Source organism: Ictidomys tridecemlineatus, chromosome 10 (assembly GCF_052094955.1).
Source record: "Ictidomys tridecemlineatus isolate mIctTri1 chromosome 10, mIctTri1.hap1, whole genome shotgun sequence".
Taxonomy (NCBI): Eukaryota; Metazoa; Chordata; class Mammalia; order Rodentia; family Sciuridae; genus Ictidomys; species Ictidomys tridecemlineatus.
Genome location: NC_135486.1, coordinates 18566972 through 18585446, shown reverse-complemented (window position 1 = coordinate 18585446; position 18475 = coordinate 18566972). Strand labels below are relative to the sequence as shown.

The following is an 18475-nucleotide window of genomic DNA, read 5'->3' as shown; positions in this document are numbered from 1 at the left end:
TCCTTCTATTACATCTTATCATCTCTCAGAACTGATGCAGTTTTAAATGCTTGAATTCTGAAAATTCCTCTTTCTAACCACAACCTTCTTTTATCAAATTTATCAATCCCGGTTTTTCTTAGTTGTGATCTTGTTATAAAAACAAAAACACACTATTGGCTGACCATGACAGAGGGAGAAGTGACTGGTTATTGTTAAGTGGCTAATTTTGTTTAGATCGGTATAGAACTTAAATAAGTCAGTATCTAAATCAGGACTTCAAGTGTAGGTTACAGAATTGTGGTAATATGACCACTGATTCCTTTTGTTTATCCTAAAGAGATAGATCTTTATCTCTTACTGCTAATAGATTACCTCCATAAAACCAGGGAAGATTATTATGAGCATCTTAGTTTAGCAACCTCAGAGATAAAAGGAGTTTCTTCCTATCAATTCCCAGATTATAATCCCAAGGGAACAATCTAATTGGCCCTCTTTGGGTCACATGCTTATTCCTTGGACCAATCATTGTTGTCAGGCAGGTGGAATAATATCAGTTTTCTGGGCTTGGATCACATGCTTCCCTCTTCGAATAGGGTTCAGAAATTATTAGCAGAAGGAAGGACATGAAAGAGTTTACCAGCTAGATCGGACAACTTAACCCACTGCACCATCTAATGTGGCCTCCTAGGCCAGCCACATGGTCTCACTTTTGGGACTTTTGCTCCAGTACTCTAGCCTCCTGTTGCATCTAGAATTTTTCCTTCTTTCAAATTTTGCTCTAGTTCCTCATCCTAGATGACTCACTGCCACATTTTCCCTAATCAAGGGTAGTATTTGAGTGCCATCTACATGTGTTGAGTTGGGCATCAGTTCAATCATGACTTTGTAGACCCCTTCCCAATCTGGTGGCCAGCTGTACTTGCTTCATCATCTTAGTTCAGACTGGCATTTCCCTGGGACTGTTGATTTTACTATGAATTTACTACAATTTACTATGTCTTAATCACTAAAGGCCTCCTTAACACAATGAATGAATTTTTGAGAAATTAAAATGGAAATGGTTTGAATAAACAAAAAATTGAAGAAAACTCAGTTATATTGGCCTGCTCTCCTCTGCAGCATACTTAAGCAAAAGACTACTCAACAATACAGCCATTAGAGAACAATTAGGTTTCCAGTGAGTTCACATCCATTTATTAAAATTAAATCACTAGGACATATTAGGAAACAATATTGTCAACCTCCAATATTTCCTCTCTGGGCCCTAAATTTATCACCTTTTAGGTCGAATTGGCTGTTTCATTTTGGATTCTTCCCAAAGCTCTCTTGATATGTAGACATTTCATTTGCATACAAAAAGGCACACCGCATGGCTAGATAAACCAACCATCTGGCCCAGGCAATTTATCTGGATTATTACTGAACTGTACAAAACTATGTAAATATATATTCCTAAAATTCCAATTACTCCCTTATCCATCTGCCTTAGTGCCTTTCCCTTCAGTAACCCTGAGTAGATGGGATCATTAGCTTCCCATCCCCTGGCTCCCAGACACACAGACACTCGCGTTCTGTTTATGCTAGTGAAAGTCAAGACATAAAGTCATGCCAGTTGGTCTACTGCCAGTACCTGCTATTCAGACTCAGTCAGATTTTTAGGTGATTAGCATGCCTTTTACTAGTCTCTAATTGAATCTCCACTGCATTGTTTCATTTTTCTAAATGCCCATTTCAAAATGTTTGCATTCTCTTCCAGTTCTGGATTTCTTACACTTTAGAAACTCACAGTATCTTTAGATGAATAAATATCACTATCATTGCACCTGTATATTAATTTTAACATTATAGATAAATTGGTAGAGGAACTCATTACAGAATAATAAGTTTGGAGTTTCATAATTCAACTCAAACTTGAGTTTCTCAAGTTTCAAATTAAATGATTTATTTGTTATTACTAAGCAAGAGTGAATCCAAGAGATCCCAAATGATATCTCGAGTTAACTACTGATAAATCCAAGAGGCTGCAATAGAATACAAGGACATCATAGAAAAGCAGGGTCTCTTGAAGCCTCACCACCTAATTTAAATCCTGGCTCTTCTTATTACACCTATGCATCCCTGGGCAATTTACTTACTCTTTCTGTGTTTCTATTTACTCATATGTAACAATAACTTCCATATTATCTGTAAAGAACATAAAAAATTATTTCATGAAATAAATATCTCCTAACTCACACCCCCCCACACACACACACAAAGAATAAAAAGCCCATCTGTTTGGCTTTCTCTGGGATATATTACTCTATCATACTTCTTCCTGAAATTAGGCCTTCCACCATTCACTGGACCCACTGGTTGTATAGGCAGACCTGGATATGAAGAGTTTAAGCCTCATTTAAAGAAAACGTTAGTTTTATTGACCTCACATGCAGCATATTTCTATGAAAGGATACTCAATAATACATTTTTAGAAAATAGGTGGCCAGTGAGTTCACCTCCATTTATTAAAATTAAATTACTAGGACATATTATAAAATAATATTTTCAAACTCTAATCCTTAGATCCTAAATTTAGCACCTGACTCAAAAATCCCCTCTCATAATTCCCATAGTATCCATTTTATATACACCTTGGTATATTACTTATGTCTGACTTCAACTATCTTCTTTAATATTTTAGTTCTACTTTGATGGCAGAAACAACATGTGTATACACATCCCCAGTCCCTTCCAAAGTGCTTGTCCTTTAAAATGTACTCCTTGATATTTATTGAATGGATGAACAAATGATTCAATGAGAGAACAGTTGCACAGAGACAGCAAAACTCTCAAGAAATTGACCCTTGAAATACACTCAGTAACCTCCTTTGTGAAATTCTAAAGGCTTATTCAGCCCAAAGACACAAAGCTAGTTATGCTGTCCTCGTGTTTCTTTCATACAGAGACGATGAATCATTCCAAATTACAGCTCTTAAGACCTTACAGCAAATGCAGAATGCCCTGTAGGACATTCATCTTTCATACTGCATTATATTTTTAAATGATAATTGTTGTCATAAATGTTCTTACCCACATTTCATCTAGTTAAAAATTTTGCCTGCCTCAATAAAATGAAAGATGCCAGATTGTTTACAGATGAATTAATCATGACATTATCCCTGGAACTTTTAAATTACATCAATTACATTGCATTTAGCATCACAAATAACCTGCATATTAAACAAATGGAATCTTTTCTCCTATTAATAAAGATTAAATCATTAACTACCACTACTTGAATAGCAATGTGTCTGCAGTCAATGGCTCCCAGGACAGATAAGAAATCTTGCTCTGTCACAAAATATATGCCATCCTTTCAGGGCCATCGTCAATCTTTATGGAATTTGGGAACATTCGTTTTCTTTAGGAGTTCATCTATGGATTGATTATAACATTTAGACGTGGTAGACTGCCTAATGCTGAGACCTCAAGAGAGCTGTGTGAAATAATTCTGCATTAAAGGATCCAGTGCTCGGTATCCTTAAGAAGCATAGGACAGCCCGGGTTTTCAGTTTCCAATTTAACTTTTCAGATACTTAAAATATTTGGATTTAGCTGATCAATGTCTTCCAAGCAACAACTTTCTGATGTCTAGCAAATCTGACAGAGCCTCAAAAATAATGTTTCCATGTTTTCTGTGAATTATGTGAGAATATGATTTACACTGAAATAATTAAAAATTTTAAGTATACTCTCCTTAGAAGACATTGCTTTGGATTCCTTATGCTAATTTAACTTTTGCTACCTTTTATGCATTATAGAAGAATAATCAAATCGAATTCCCCCAATCAAACATCTTTGATCTCTTATATTTAAATGTAAAGATAAATAATAAAAAGGACAAGTATAATCCACAGCCAAAGCCTCTTTCACCACACTTCTAGAGTGTCAACTTTCCTTGACATAAAAGGTAAAACTAGAAGTTGATCATAAGCACTTGGACTTTTCTAGTTTTTCCTATACCAACAACAAACCACAAAACCATAATTAAGACTCTGGCATATGAATACAAATACTAATTTCCAATCAATCACTCTAGGTATGCCATAGGTGCTTAAGCCTTGTAAGTGTCACAGGCTGGATTGGGTGCATTTAGCACCAACAGCACCCTATTTCCTTCCTTTCCATTTGCTAAGGTGAAATTTTTCCAAAGTCTTTAAGAAAGAAGTAGTTCACAATCAAGAAAATAAACTTAATGCTGGTGAACAGAAAGCTCTCTGCTATAATGAAGATGACCAGTCATCTCATGTAGTTTATTCTGTTTTCTCAGTTAATTATCAATAGCATCCCCTTTGTGCCTAAAATGAATGAAGTTACATGCATACTCCAGTTATGTGAACTTTGATAAAGCAGGACCAACAACTATCACAACACTGATAGAAAGGGTGATGCTAATTTAAGAGCTGAAACCAAGTCTCCTCTTTACCAATATTACCTATGCAATGAGTGCAACAGCCAAAGCTTTAGTTTAGGGGAAAATCAAGTAAAGATCAGCACTAGAAGGCAGTCTAGGGCACAGATGCAGGAAAGTCTGGGCTGCATGGTGGAAGGAGAATGGAAGTGAGGGATGTTGCCAACACCCTTGTCCACTGGTGATGGCTGAGACTAGAGATGGATTTAGATAGCATCTAGGTCATGGTTGGTATCTGAGAGGGAAAAAGTCTTTCAAGTTTTGCTTTACATGCCTTTTAAGATTTTGAATTATATGAATCTAGTTCCTATTCCAACATTATTAGAATAATGGTAAAAATAATGTAGACAAAATCTAAATGTTAAGAGGAAAGTTTGAATGTGTTATAGTATATTTGTATTCCAAGTATTACAATAAGTAAAATTATCTTGTAAACAATACAAAAGAGCTTAGAAAAAAAATAGTTATGCTACAATTTAAGTAAATAAGCTTCACATGTGCAAAAATTAAATGGTCAGTCCTAGACACTTGTCTCAGAGTATACTATTTTCTTAGATTATGAAGCCTATCTCTATGACTTCAATATATAATAAAGCTGGAAATTTTCAAACTTATATCCCTGACTTAGTTCTCCATAGCCTCTTATGCATGTATGTAACTGCCCACTCATCATGTGTACCAAGATACCTTATAAGCACCTCTAACACCCAGTGTGACAACTGAAATATCATTGGTTTCCTTCATGTAGGCCCCTCTGATGCCCCTTAACGTGCCAAATTGCACAGTCATCCACTCAGCTGCTTAAGCAACAAATCTGCAAGTTATTTTTGGTGCCTCTCTCTCATTCTCCCAAACCACTTCACACCAAGCCTCATTGATTCTCTCTCACAAATACTTGAGTCTGACCACTTATCTGCATCTGCCCTAGCTATAATTTAGCTGAGACCAAAGATATCTTTTATGTTCATGACTAAAACCATCTCCTAATCTTCACGATAGGTCATCACATCAATTTTGTGGACCAGCATTTTAAAAATAAAATCTTAAAAAAATAATAACAAACAGAAAATTATGAAACAGAATAACAAAGAAGATGGAAAAGTTGCATAGATCGTTAAGTACTTTTCATGGTGATTTTGTTTTAGCTACATGTGAATTACTTTGTAATAAGTAATAAATTACATGAATAATGAAGGGGGGAAAAACTAGAAAGCATGGTATCAACTAGTCTGACTGCTTGAAAATCTATCCTCTATCTATTCTCTACTACCAAAACTATCACAGAGTAACCTTTAACAATTACAAATTGTAATCATATCATTTCCTCACTTAAACATTCCCTGCACTTTCCTAGTGCCTTTTGAATAAAATCCAAAGTTCTTAGCATGGCAAATTGGATTCTGCTCCACTTGGCAGCTCCCCATTTCTGCAGCTTGGAGGACACTGTACCTCATTCCCTATGACCCAGGCACATTGATCATTTTCTAGTCTTTAGAAACACTCTCATCTCTGCCCTTATATTCTTTCCCTCTCCTTGAAAGCCAGCACCCATTTATCCTTCAACTCACAACATCTTCCAGTTCTACAGATCTCAACTTCTACATTGTTTCCTCTTGTAAATTCTAATCCATTTATCAGTCCAGATTATTTTCCAGGCTATGTGATGTGGTAACATTTGTTGTTGGTAAAATTTACACATAATCAGCGTGGACCCTGCACCCACAAACTTTTCCCTGAAAAGGGTACATTTTCCCAAGAGAGTGGGGACTGTCTTGTTCTATAGGTTACGTGTTTAGCCCAGAGATCACTCAGTAAGTGCACATTGACTAAATGAGTGGAAAATTTGGAAACCATCAAAAGAAAGTCCCTGCTTTTCCCACCATAAAATCTACAAAATAGCACCTATTTTTTTTTCTCCCTGTTTGTATCACTGAGTGTGCCCATCTAAGGTAATTGTATATTGTTGGTGAATTCTATCACTTTCTCCCTGAGTTGTCAACCTCTGTTAAGGACCCCTTTTCTCTCATTTGCATTCACTCTTCTCCTTCACTTCTGCATCTTTCTGGTTAGACATTACATTTTTATAATTCCCCCAACTCAAAACAATCAAATGAACAAAACTCTTACAAATCAAAATCTCCTTTCAACTACCAATCCACATTAATTTGGGTTCCCTGAAAGCAGAACCAAAAACAAGTACACAAAGTTTCTTTTGAAGATGATTTCAGGAAGCTACAGTGAATGAACAAGAAAGAGGGAAATGCCCAATATCACAGCATCAGGTCACCACCATGAGAACTTTTTAAATTTTTTTTTGTGTGGTACCCAGGATTGAATCCATGGGGTGCGCCACTATGAAGCTACATAACCAGCCATTTTTATTCGTTTATTTTACAACAAGATCTTGCTAAATTGCTCAGGCTGGTCTCATGGTGTTCCTCTTGCTACAGCCTCCCAAGTAGCTGGGATTACAGTCATGTAGCCCCATGCCTGGCTGAGAATTTTTGAAAATTGAAGGGAACAGCTTTCAGATGTGTGTCTGAAGAATGGCATGCTGTAGGATTAGTCCACTAGTTCCTGCATCCAGAGGTCAAGGATCTTCCTCGAGGGAAGAGACAGCTCTGAACACTCAACAGCAAGTGAGACTATTGTTCCTATCGATATGTGTTTCAATCTAATAACATCACTGTTCTTGTAGTGCTCAAGTCACCGACAACAGTTGGAGACAAAGTGCTATCAATGTAGGGAGCACCAAACTCAAAAATCAATCGATGGCAGCACATTAGCACTGAGAATAATGGGGTGCAGTAGCTTAGAAAATGATGCAGTGGCCACATATTTATTTTCCTTGATCTTTCTGGTCAGACATTACACATGTATTTGGCTCGGTTGCCTGCTTTCTTCTTTTCAAAACAAAGCCCTCTCTTATTCTTTTTCCCATGACATGCAATTTTTCCTTGTTTTCCTGCAATTTTATTGCTGCTCTCTTAGCCTCTTTTGCCAATTCCTCTTACTCTAAACACTGAATGTTTTTGGAATGCTTGTTTTTGTTGCAGTCCTGCTAGAGATCAAAGCCGGGGTCCCCTGCATGCTAAACTAGCACTTCATCACTGCACCACATCCCCAGACCTGAAGCCCTGGAGTTCCTGAAGATTGAAAACTAGATTCTCTGCTCTTCCCATTTCATTTTTCCATTTTTCATGCTGCCTCAGTATCCCCTTTTACTGCTTTTAATTACAATTACATGTGTAATGTCTGCCTGACTCAAAAGGCTACAATTGCCAAAACACTATACTTTTCTTAACTCTGTCATGAAGTATGAAAAAAATAACTAAATAAATATAATTAATCAGTAATGGGGTTTGGCTTTACTACCCCATGGCTCTGGCTCAATGTCCTCAGGTGTTCAGTTTTCTGTACTTGTCAAAAGTAGCTACCAAGAAAAGAGGGCAGGTCTGTGATCACCCAGCAGTGGATCTCTCTCTCCACCTTAGGAAATCCCAGAAGCTCTCTGAGCCCAACCTCAGGAAAATGTTCAAACATTATTTGGAGGTTCACAGAGATATTTACCCACAAAATGGTCATCTCACTCACCAGCAAGAAGTGAAATGAGATTATGAGACTATGAGAAAATCATTGCCAAATTTTTAAAGTAAAAAATGAACTTACTCCACTTCAAGGAAAGTGAAAATAATAAATGAAAGTATTACCAAAAAATTTTTGTTTTCTCTGCTTTGGCTTTTTTTTTTTAATATTTTATACTGGTGAAGGCACCAAGAATGCTAAAGAAGCAAAATTACTGGCAAATTAGGAAACAATCCGTTCCCACTACAGAAAAGCTCCTCTGTGATACCTCTCTCTGTTGTGCTGAATGGTGTGCTCTGGTTATAGGAGAAGGAGTGCTCAATAGGTAAAAATTAATTATAGTTTGATGTGTCATGGGAGAGGGAAAGCAGTTAATAGTTCATTTTTTCCCAAATCAAAGTAATATTTGTGTGTGCATGAGAAGATGCATCTAGACATAAATTTTGAATATTAACTGGAAGAGTTTTATTGTCTGTGTTTAAAAATATTATATTTAATTATCTATATAAAGCAATGAACTCATAGCCACCCATGGAAGATTGGTGTCTGTGCAAGCAGAGTCTTAGAAGAAGAACTGAGCCAACATTCATATCGTTGTCATGATTTATTAATTGAAGGTACTAATGATTCATTAAAACCCTTCTAACCAGCCTCTGTCATCAATCAACAAATATTTACTAAGCAGTTATTAGGTACACATAAGCTCTCACTTTGCTATGAAATAACACAGGAAAAGTCAGTAAGACTCAATTATCCTAAACAGGAGACTAATGTAAAATCTTGAATTATTGGGCTTGGGTTAGACACTCTGTGTGACTTTAGAAAGAAAAATTTTAAAGATCAAATTGCTTTACAGTTTATTTTAGCTTACTTTAGAGATATTTACAAACAAACAACAGAGCTAATTAGTGCAAGAAGCATGTCACAAACAAAAGGGACCAGATATGGGGTGAAAATCAGGAAAGAAGTGTTGTGGGGTTCTTCAGAAAATTCTCACTTTCTGAAGAAATTTATTGTTTTGACTCTATTTGTGCTCTGATTAAAATGATGAGAATTTATCTTCATATTTATGTTTCCCTTTTTTAAAATTTTTACTGGAATCTTATTTAAACTAACTCTTTTTTCAAGTGGCTTTAAGAGAAGCATTTTAATGTATAATGATGCCAAACCTGAGATGAAGATGCCTAATTATAAAACTAATTAATACTAATTCTCCCCCAGAATATCTTCAATTGAACTACTTCAGCAAAATGTTTGTTTTCTTTGTTAAAAGGCTATTTCCTCATGTTCAAAATTAAAGATCAAATAATAGTGCATTTGGTGATAATGGTAGATCATGCCCAGGTGGTCTAGCCTGCCCTCTGGACTCTGAACATTCCTAGCCAACTCCCACAAATGATTAAGATGCTTACTTGTAATGAATCGCATAATATCTACCTCCTACTGGTTCTGCCTTTTTGACTGAACTCCTAACAATTCTCCATCATATGAGCTATAGATAAGAAGCTCAGTTACCTCAACAACATAAAATAAAATAATAAAAGCAGTGACCAAGAGATTTTCATGGGCCTGGATGGAAGATTAGCTATATTTTGCCTTCTAAAATGAAACTTCAAGCTTAGCTTAAACCTTTGAAACTGTTCAAGGAGAAAGAACACTGGATGAAGGATTAAAAAAATAGCAAGAAAAGAAAACAGCACAGGTAATGTAGAATAATTTTTTAACGTTATCTTGAGTAGGAAAAAAAAAAAGGTCTTTTTTGAAAAATCTGCCTGACTGATGTCTCTATAGAGTACTGGGCCTTTTACTCACTCGTATATAAAAAATAACCTATTCATTTGTTTGGGGCCTGGCAAGAAGAAGAAAGGCAATTCTCTTGAACTTGGGTCAATAAATCTTTGAAAATCTTTCTATTTTGTAAAGTATAGGTGACCTCACATATTAAAAAGGAATTCATTTTCCACATGAAATATTTGTATTTAATTATTAAATTCTTTCAAGCAAACTATTTCTCTCATGTAATCTTTACTTAAACTTAAATTGTGTTTTTCACCTGCACACATATATATTTATGGATATATGCATGAATATGCATATGGTTATGCAATTTGGCAAAGATACAGTTTTGAAAAATTATGCGAGGGTTAAAAATTATGTGCTCATTGTGATTATGTGCTCCATCATAAAAACCACAAGCAATATAGGGATACTAAACTGATTTATACATATGAAGATATTTGAAGTCTCATTGCACCTGTCTTATAATATCCCTTTCTCAGGACTAATGATATAAAAATTCAAGATTAAAGATCAAAACCCATAAATCATAAACAAAATGATGCCTGCTTTTCTTCTTATAAATCATTTTTCTGAAGCCACGAAGTGTAGCAGTGCACTAGATCAATCCATCATGCCTGAGGCTAAATACAACATTAGTTTCCAAGGATATGCACAGTTTCAGAACTTTGCAAAAGCTCATTAATTTTCTTCACAGATATTTGAGAATACAACGATCAATTGGGGTAATAAGTGAAAGGAATTTACTTGAATTCCTTGATTTTTATTTTAATGAGATAAAAAAGGGAAAGCGGATAGGTAGTTCACAGGTATGTGAAACACACGCAGCCCCAACTTGGGAATTTTGTTGTTGTTAAAAAGAAAAAGTTTCTAACTAACCAACACTTCCCCTCAGAAACTATTATGATTAGGTCTGAGGTCTTTGAACTATATTTAATGGTGTCCTCGTGGAAGAACAGAATAAATAATTTGAACCTGAATTTGTAGCCTGGGAAATAAAAATTTCAATCTTCAGATCAAGAGGAAGAAAGGAAAAGCAGAGGCAGGTAAGAGGGAAAAGAGGAGACGAAGGACAGGGTTAAGAGGAAATGCATTGTCTGTTCCTAAAGGTGGCCTAACACTAAGAGCAATTTTCAGGTTTTTTTTTTTGTTTGTTTTTTTGATGCCTCTGTCCTAACCCCTTTGCCCATTTTCTCAGGCGTCCAAGTGACTCACCTGCTCTAATAAACAGTTGTCCACCTCCAAGTTCAGCCTCCTAAATCACATATATATCATGCATCTGAAATACAGGCCTGTCAAGCTTGGAGTGGTGGTGCACTTCTATAATTCCAGCAATTTGAAAGGGTGAATTAGGAAGATCACAAGTTTGAGGCCAGTCTGAGCAACTCAGTGAGACTTTGTCCCAAAATAAGAAATAAAAAAGACTGGGGGTATAGCTTAGTGGTAATGTGCCCCCAGGTTCAGAACACAGCACCAAAAAATAATGCAACCGTAACAAAAATGATGAAACTTTTAAAGTCTTAAAAATCAATGACTTTACAATAGCATTGTAATTTTAAGTAAAAGCTGTAGGAGGCTTTGAATAAATGAAAATGCCTAGAAAGTAAGATGTTGCAGCCCACAAACTAGTTGCATATTCACTTATTCATTCTCTTCTTCAAAGCCACCCTTTCAGGTTGGTTTCTCACATCTTCCTTCTTCACTCACTGACTTTCCTTCTGCTGTGAAACTTTACAGATTCTCAAAACCTCTCTGCTTTAGTGTTTATTTTTTGCTTGTGTGTTTCCACCAGGGCCCATATGTTAATAAAGGCAGGAGCTCCTTCTGGTGGAAGTAGATGAGGGGCAACGATTTGTACAGACGGGTCAGGAAGAACCTCATCTGCTACTCTCCATTAATGTATGCTCCTGGCAAATTAACTAGGTCAGGAGACTTACATAAAAATTTAATTAACTGGTTAATCAGGTGGACAAAAGATCAAGCTGAATATTTTAAAACCTTGAAGGAAAAGCAAATTAATTACCTCAGAGCATTTCCTATCAAAAAAACTACCAATTCCTATAGTCAAATGGAGTTCATTGGGCCTCAATATTTTTGCCACCAGAAAGACAGAGACCTCTGCTCCCTGTGAGTCACATTCAAAAGAAAATGTTTCTATTAAACAAATTGTACTTATTAATTAATTTTACTAATCAGAAATATCTATAATAACTTCTGATCAGAATTTCTGAAAGGTTATTTGCAAATCAAATCCTGCAAGTCCAAAATTATAAGAAATTACCCTGGTTCCTGATGCAGGTTCTTCTTACAAGAAAACAATTGTACTGGTTTTAATAGTCCAATTTAGAGATAGATTACTTTAAAAATTCAAACTACAGTCCATGTTTTAAATTATCTGGAAGACTTAACTTACTTTATAATAAGTTGCTATTTTAAGTATTAATCTTATAAATTTACCATCAAACTATTTTTTTTCATTGAATAATAGAAGAAAAATATGGAAGAACAGATATGGATTTGTAAATTTTCTTCCAGACTTCCTAGCTATGTGTTACTCTTTCTTTATAGTTGTGCAGAAAATTCAAGAGTGATAAAAGTTGCCTCATCTATTGGCTGACTGGAATAATTTATTTGACTGAACAGGAGTATGTTCTCAGAAAATAAACACTTGTACATGGTATGTGTATGAATATTCTCTTTAAAGAGTCACTAAAGAAATTTCAACTATAACATGTTCAATTCTATACAAAACCATTATACTTTTGTCTTAGCCAATCATATTTGTTCACAGAACTTATATTAACTAAACTAAGTATATTGTACAAAATGTTCAATAACACGAAAATAAATAACTTTAGAATGAGCATGTATACACTCCACAAATAAGTATGTCTTCGGTATTAGACACTGAGAAAACTACATCTAAAAAGACAGGTATATCTCTTTCCTATCTGGGTTTAGAGAATCAGCTGAATTACAAAACCTGGCAATGACAATCTAAGTGGTGTGTTTCAGGTATCATCCTGCAGTAATGTTCTCTTTCTGTACAAGTAAGACTACTAATCCTCATCAAGTTTCCTCATCAGTAAACCATCCAATAACACTAACTGATTTCACCTCAGAATAATTTAAGAAGGTGGAAAATTATCTTAACAATTATTTTATAAAAGAACATAAGTATAGATATCCTTGACTTAGAGATATAATGCTCACACATATACAATAGTAACTGAACCAAATTGCTATAATCATGACTTAATAAAGTTAACTTGTTGAAATTTAGAATACAAAATTAAGAATTACATTGATGAATATTATGGAATTTTCATAAGAACTCCTATAGAGGAGATATTTCTGCCAGTTTTTCCACTGACTTGGAATTAATAGTCCCTATGATTCACCACCTCTGAACAGAATTATTTACACAAACAACTTGTCAAATGTTTTCAAACTTTTTTCTTTTCAACTGTAGTATTTTTCTCCTTGGTGCTTTTATACTGTTAGCAGTCAATTTTTCTTAAAAATCAGTCCTATTTTCTGTTAAGATGTATTTTGTACATTTGTGTATTTTCAAAATTTATGAAAATTATAGAAAAATCCTTACTCTAAAAATTTAAGGTTGTTGACAATATGACTTGCTATTAACCTAATAACTCTCCTGTCTCGAGCTTATTATTATATAAAAATTGAACTTTTCATTTCCTTGCATTTTATCAAATAGAGAGATTTTAACATATTATAAACCACACATGAAGTCTTTGGATGGGTATTATACGTAAATCCTTAAAATGTTCTATTTTTGTGCATATATGTGTATTATCTAGGTAGAAAACCCGTCTTTTGTGAGATTTTCAGAAGAAAGAATTTGTTTTTCAATTATAAATAGGATTTAATTAAAAAGAATTCACTACAAAGCAAAAGTGACTTAAAGAAACACAACAGTAAAACAGTTGATTGATATGGCTTATGGGATATCTTAATCCCTGTCCAAGCCTCTTCTCTCCATATTCTAGAAGTTTCTCCCAGGGGATGGGTCATGCTACTCTGATTTACTCTTCTACCATAATTTTTACTTCCTAACATTCTGGCAGTTATAGTATTTATTGCCTATCTAGTTCTGATTTGTCTAATAGATGAGACTCAGGAGAGAAATTTTGTATTTTCTATTTACTTTTTATAAACTGAAATGTTGATTAGTTGAGAGATAAAAATAATTCACAGTGTCATGAATATATATGTGACATGGACTGGCCCACGTGATATGTTCAGTCAGAATGTCTTAGATGGGTGAGGGGAATGTTGTGGGGTTTGAAATTAAAGGGAGACTTTCATTCTCACCTTTCTCTATAGAGATTCTAATGAGCGAGAAATGATTAACCACCAACCATCATTATTTTCACTCTGCACATGCTAGAGGGTCCTTCAGTGACCCAGAATACCAATTTCCACCTGACTTAAAGAAAATATGACAACTGAAGGGAAAAGCAATTAAATTCAGGCATATTTGGGCACTCTGCCACATTGAAAGGAAAATCTGTCTGCGGTACTAGTTAGCTGTATGTTGCCACTAGCCCAGAGTGGGGAGCTAACTGTTCATCAGCAGGCATGAGATTCCAGTACCCGGAGGAGAACAGAGGATATCTGATAGCACTGAGTCTCTATTATAAATGTATTTTCAGAAAGGGAAGAGGGTTTTTGTGTTTTTTCTATTTATTCAAGTCATCCACTCTAGATACAAGCATGCTGACATAGGGCCACCATACTATCTTTTGTGAAAGAAATTATCACAAACTTTTAACTGAAAACAAACAAAAAACGTTCCTGAATAAAATAACCTTTGTACTAAAACATGTCTAAAAGTATCTGAGAATTTCTTAAATGCACTTGAATCTGAAAGTGAACATAAATGTTGTTACTGAAAGCATATTTCTGAACAGGGACTGATGTACATTTGTTGGGAATTTTACAGACATTATGATACACACATTTGGCAGGCAACAAATATTTCCTTGAACTCCCTATTAGTCCTGAAATTGTGTATGTGTGTGTGTGTGTGTGTGTGTGTGTGTGTGTGCGTACTCACATATATACTCAACTATATTTAACTTATCCATAAAGAACATGAACACATTAAGTAATTAATGCTTGTCAGTTACTTTGAGTGAACACCGTTTTAGTCAAATGCTATATTCGTGTTAAGTAATAATAATAATCAAGATAATGGGCTGTCCAATTATGTACGTTATTTGCTAGCAGTTTTAAAGCACACCATATGTTTGGCCGGGATGTAGATATTTTTTCTTCATAAAAAGGAAGATAAGCATTCATCAGTTTAAAAGAAAACATTTTTTATAAATGTGAGAGACATACTTATTTATAAACTGATTCTAAAATTGTCTAATACCTACAGCACAGTCAATCAAGATGCAGACTGTATGTGAAAGAGGAAGTGAAAAGCCACCTTCCTTATTTTCCTTCAGTCATCTCAGGATTGGAAAACTTTCCATTTCACTTCTCTCAGGAAAGCCATCTTATTTCCCAAGTCAACTGGTCCTTCACAAACTTCTTCCATATCTTACAGTAGGCTTCCAAAACTGTAGGAAATAGACTGAGCATAAAACTCATTTTTTTATCACTTATTAAAAAAATGCTTCTGAATTGCTTTGGGAGAAAAGAGTTAAAGCAATGGGCCAAAGGTCCATTGATTCTCCTGGGTAAGATGGAAAACAGGTGATATGGTTAATTTCCTTCTCAAATTAACTTTCTCAAGTAAACTTCTTAGATGGCATGGAGGAATATTTTTTATCTTTGAAATACCCTTAGAAAGGTATCTCATATCCAAAAACTATCTAGAGTAATAAAATCTTTGATTCCCTAGAAAATTTTACCTATGTTTGTCACTAAACAATCTGGGATATCAAGAAGTATCAATTCAAGTTTTCCCATAGCTGAGGAATCCCATAAATCCCACCTGTAGATTCCATCTGCTGTAGTCCAAAAGGCCATGTCCATGGTGGGAAGGCAGGAGCTGGTAAGTGGACATCACAGATGTCTCTCTGCTTCCTGAGCACTTTTTCATTGCCTACAATCTTGACATCATTTAAAAAAAAATCCTAGGTACATTCTCCAACTTAACAATTCCTATAAAACTATTTTCTTTTTATTTCAAATTTTTCTATGACAAAGGCCTATATAACCAGTGTTTTTTCTCTCCCCTTTTTACAATATATGTAACTTTATTATTTTATACATGTATTCTTCTAGACTATCTTATATATTTTGTCAACTTTCTGAATAAAATCTGTGAGATACACAATGTGAGACCAACATGTCTTTCTCCCAAACCTCCTCTGTTATGAGGACTAAAACCCCGGGCAGGACTAAGGGTAAATAAATACTACTCGTGATATAAACAACACTGGTAAAACCAGGTGGGTGCTCAACACTGTCTGAAATCTCTCAGGTTCTTTATCATATTGACCCTAGTTTCTACTGTTGCCATTTCATACTTTGCACTTCATAAGTCAGGGTTCTAATGATGTGACTTTCCATCTTAAAATCTTGACTGGCTCACTACTGCTTACAGTGCTAGGTCTAAACATCTGAGGAGAGTCATAAGATCTTTTCACTGCAATCTCAGTTATCTGGAAAAATGGATGTTAGAAGTTCTTTCATATAACTTACCCTATTATACCACACTAGTATTCTCGTAACATTATGCTCTCAATTTCAGCATTTGTGTGATTCCTTATTGTTTGGTGGCTTACCCAGTGTCAGAGTGTCTAGTAATAAATGTTGTACACTGCACAAGGGCACTATATTCAAGGAGGCACCACACATTTCAAAAATATCATAGTAAATGCTTTATTCTAACAAAATTGTCAGAATAGGTCACATCCCCATATTTGTTTTTAGAAGAATCAAAACATGGATTAGCAATCTTACTAAGATCCGTGGAAACACTCTCTCTGAAAAAAAAAATGGTGGATGCCTTCTATACCTCTGTCATTTGACATGCCAGCCATCATAATTATTTCTTCCTGAAATTCATAAAATTTCATAAATTCCCAACCCAGAAATATGCAAATGAATAATTCATAAGCAAAGTCCTTCAGAGAGTGTCTAACTGAAGCTTAGTTATTTCATTGTTTGCAAACTAGGCTTTCGGGGTAGAGTGGAGTCTTCATAGCCAAGTGCAGATATGACCTCAAGGTGCAACAGTTCATGGCTAAACATATCTTTAAACACCTCAACACACTGATTGTATGATGATGAAGATAAAACAGGTAATCATCACAAAACTCCAATCAGAGAAGAAAGAGAAACTATGTGTAAGACATCTGACATTCTTCCTGGTGTGATCAGACTCAAAAAGTCTGGCTTCTCTCAGGGAGTGGGACACATGACTCACCCCTGATCTTTATCACCTAGTCACGAGGAGCTTACAGTCCTGCAATACTTTATTTCCTCCAGCTATCATAACATAAGGAGTTGGGCACCAGATCTGGTTTCAGTGCTCAGCTTCTGCGACAGATCTTGTTATGTTAGAGTTGTTTAATCTGGACCTTGTACTCCTATCTTTCACCTGCAGGCTTTGGTTTCTATATATAATCTTGCCTTGCAATTCAACAGCCTCCCTCCAGGCCTCCACCTCCAAACTAATGTGCTGGGCTAATGAGCTAAGAATGGTCTGCCCCTTGCCACAAGGCTAATTCATCATGGGTGAACAGAATGGGAGGTAATTGATTTGGTCAGGAAGATAATGTAGTGCAGGAAATTCACACAAAACTAGACAATTGAGTCCTCCCATTTCCCAATGGCACTCTCAATTGGGGTTCCTGTTCCCCCACCTTGCTGGGGGCAAAAGACCCAGCCAGTACAGTCTCCTGTGATGTGTGATTAGCTAACTTTATTTCAGTCACCATGGATTGATGGCCAAAGCAAGCTGCACCATTCTCTTTCTTATTTTAGTTAAGCCAGTAGAAATCAAAGCTTAGACCTTTGTTCATCCAAAGGTATATTATAGAATTCACATATATCTGATTCCTGATATTACTGAACCAAGGGGCTCTCTTCAGAGATAATAATAGGCCTTAGTCTAATCAACAACTTTGTTTCTAATAAAAAAAAATCAAAACAGTTTGAAAGAGATACTCTTCTGCAGTCCACCTGATCTTAACTCCACTGATCCCACAGTTTTAGGTCTTTTAATTGTAAGTTTCTTCTACTCTCAATTTTTCTCACTACCAATTAAATTTCCTCCCATTACTTATTTTTTCTGATTTTTCAGAATACTTTATATTCAGGCTTTGGAAAGCCAACCAAAAGTAGTTTTAACAAATAGAGTGAATGTATCAACTCACATTAACTGGAAAGCTATAGAAAGGAGTCTGGCTTCAGGCCCGGCTGATCACAGTGACCAGGAGTCTGCATGTCTCCCTCTGGCTAAACTCTGGCTTTCACTTTCATTCTCTTCCCCAGACATAGCTCTGCTTTCCTCTGTGCTGGCTGGATTTTCAGACAGTCTAACTTGTTGAAGAATAATGAAAACTTTGCATTGTATTTGGGTTTACAGATTGCCAGAAGCATGTTTTTAACAAACCATTGCAAGCAGGGAGAGATGGTTGAAACTGATTATCAAAAACACTGAGTCTTTTTTTT

The 18475-nt window shown here is 35.5% G+C and overlaps 1 long non-coding RNA gene across 1 annotated transcript in view; it reads right to left on the bottom strand.

Moving 5' to 3' along the window:
• LOC144367009 (uncharacterized) overlaps positions 1 to 18258 on the bottom strand; it is a 64508-nt gene extending 46250 nt beyond the window's left edge. Inside the window, exon 1 of the long non-coding RNA XR_013426222.1 lies at positions 18178 to 18258. This is a non-coding gene — a long non-coding RNA (uncharacterized LOC144367009). The remainder of the gene's footprint in view (positions 1 to 18177) is intronic.
• Between the last annotated feature and the right edge of the window lie 217 nt (positions 18259 to 18475).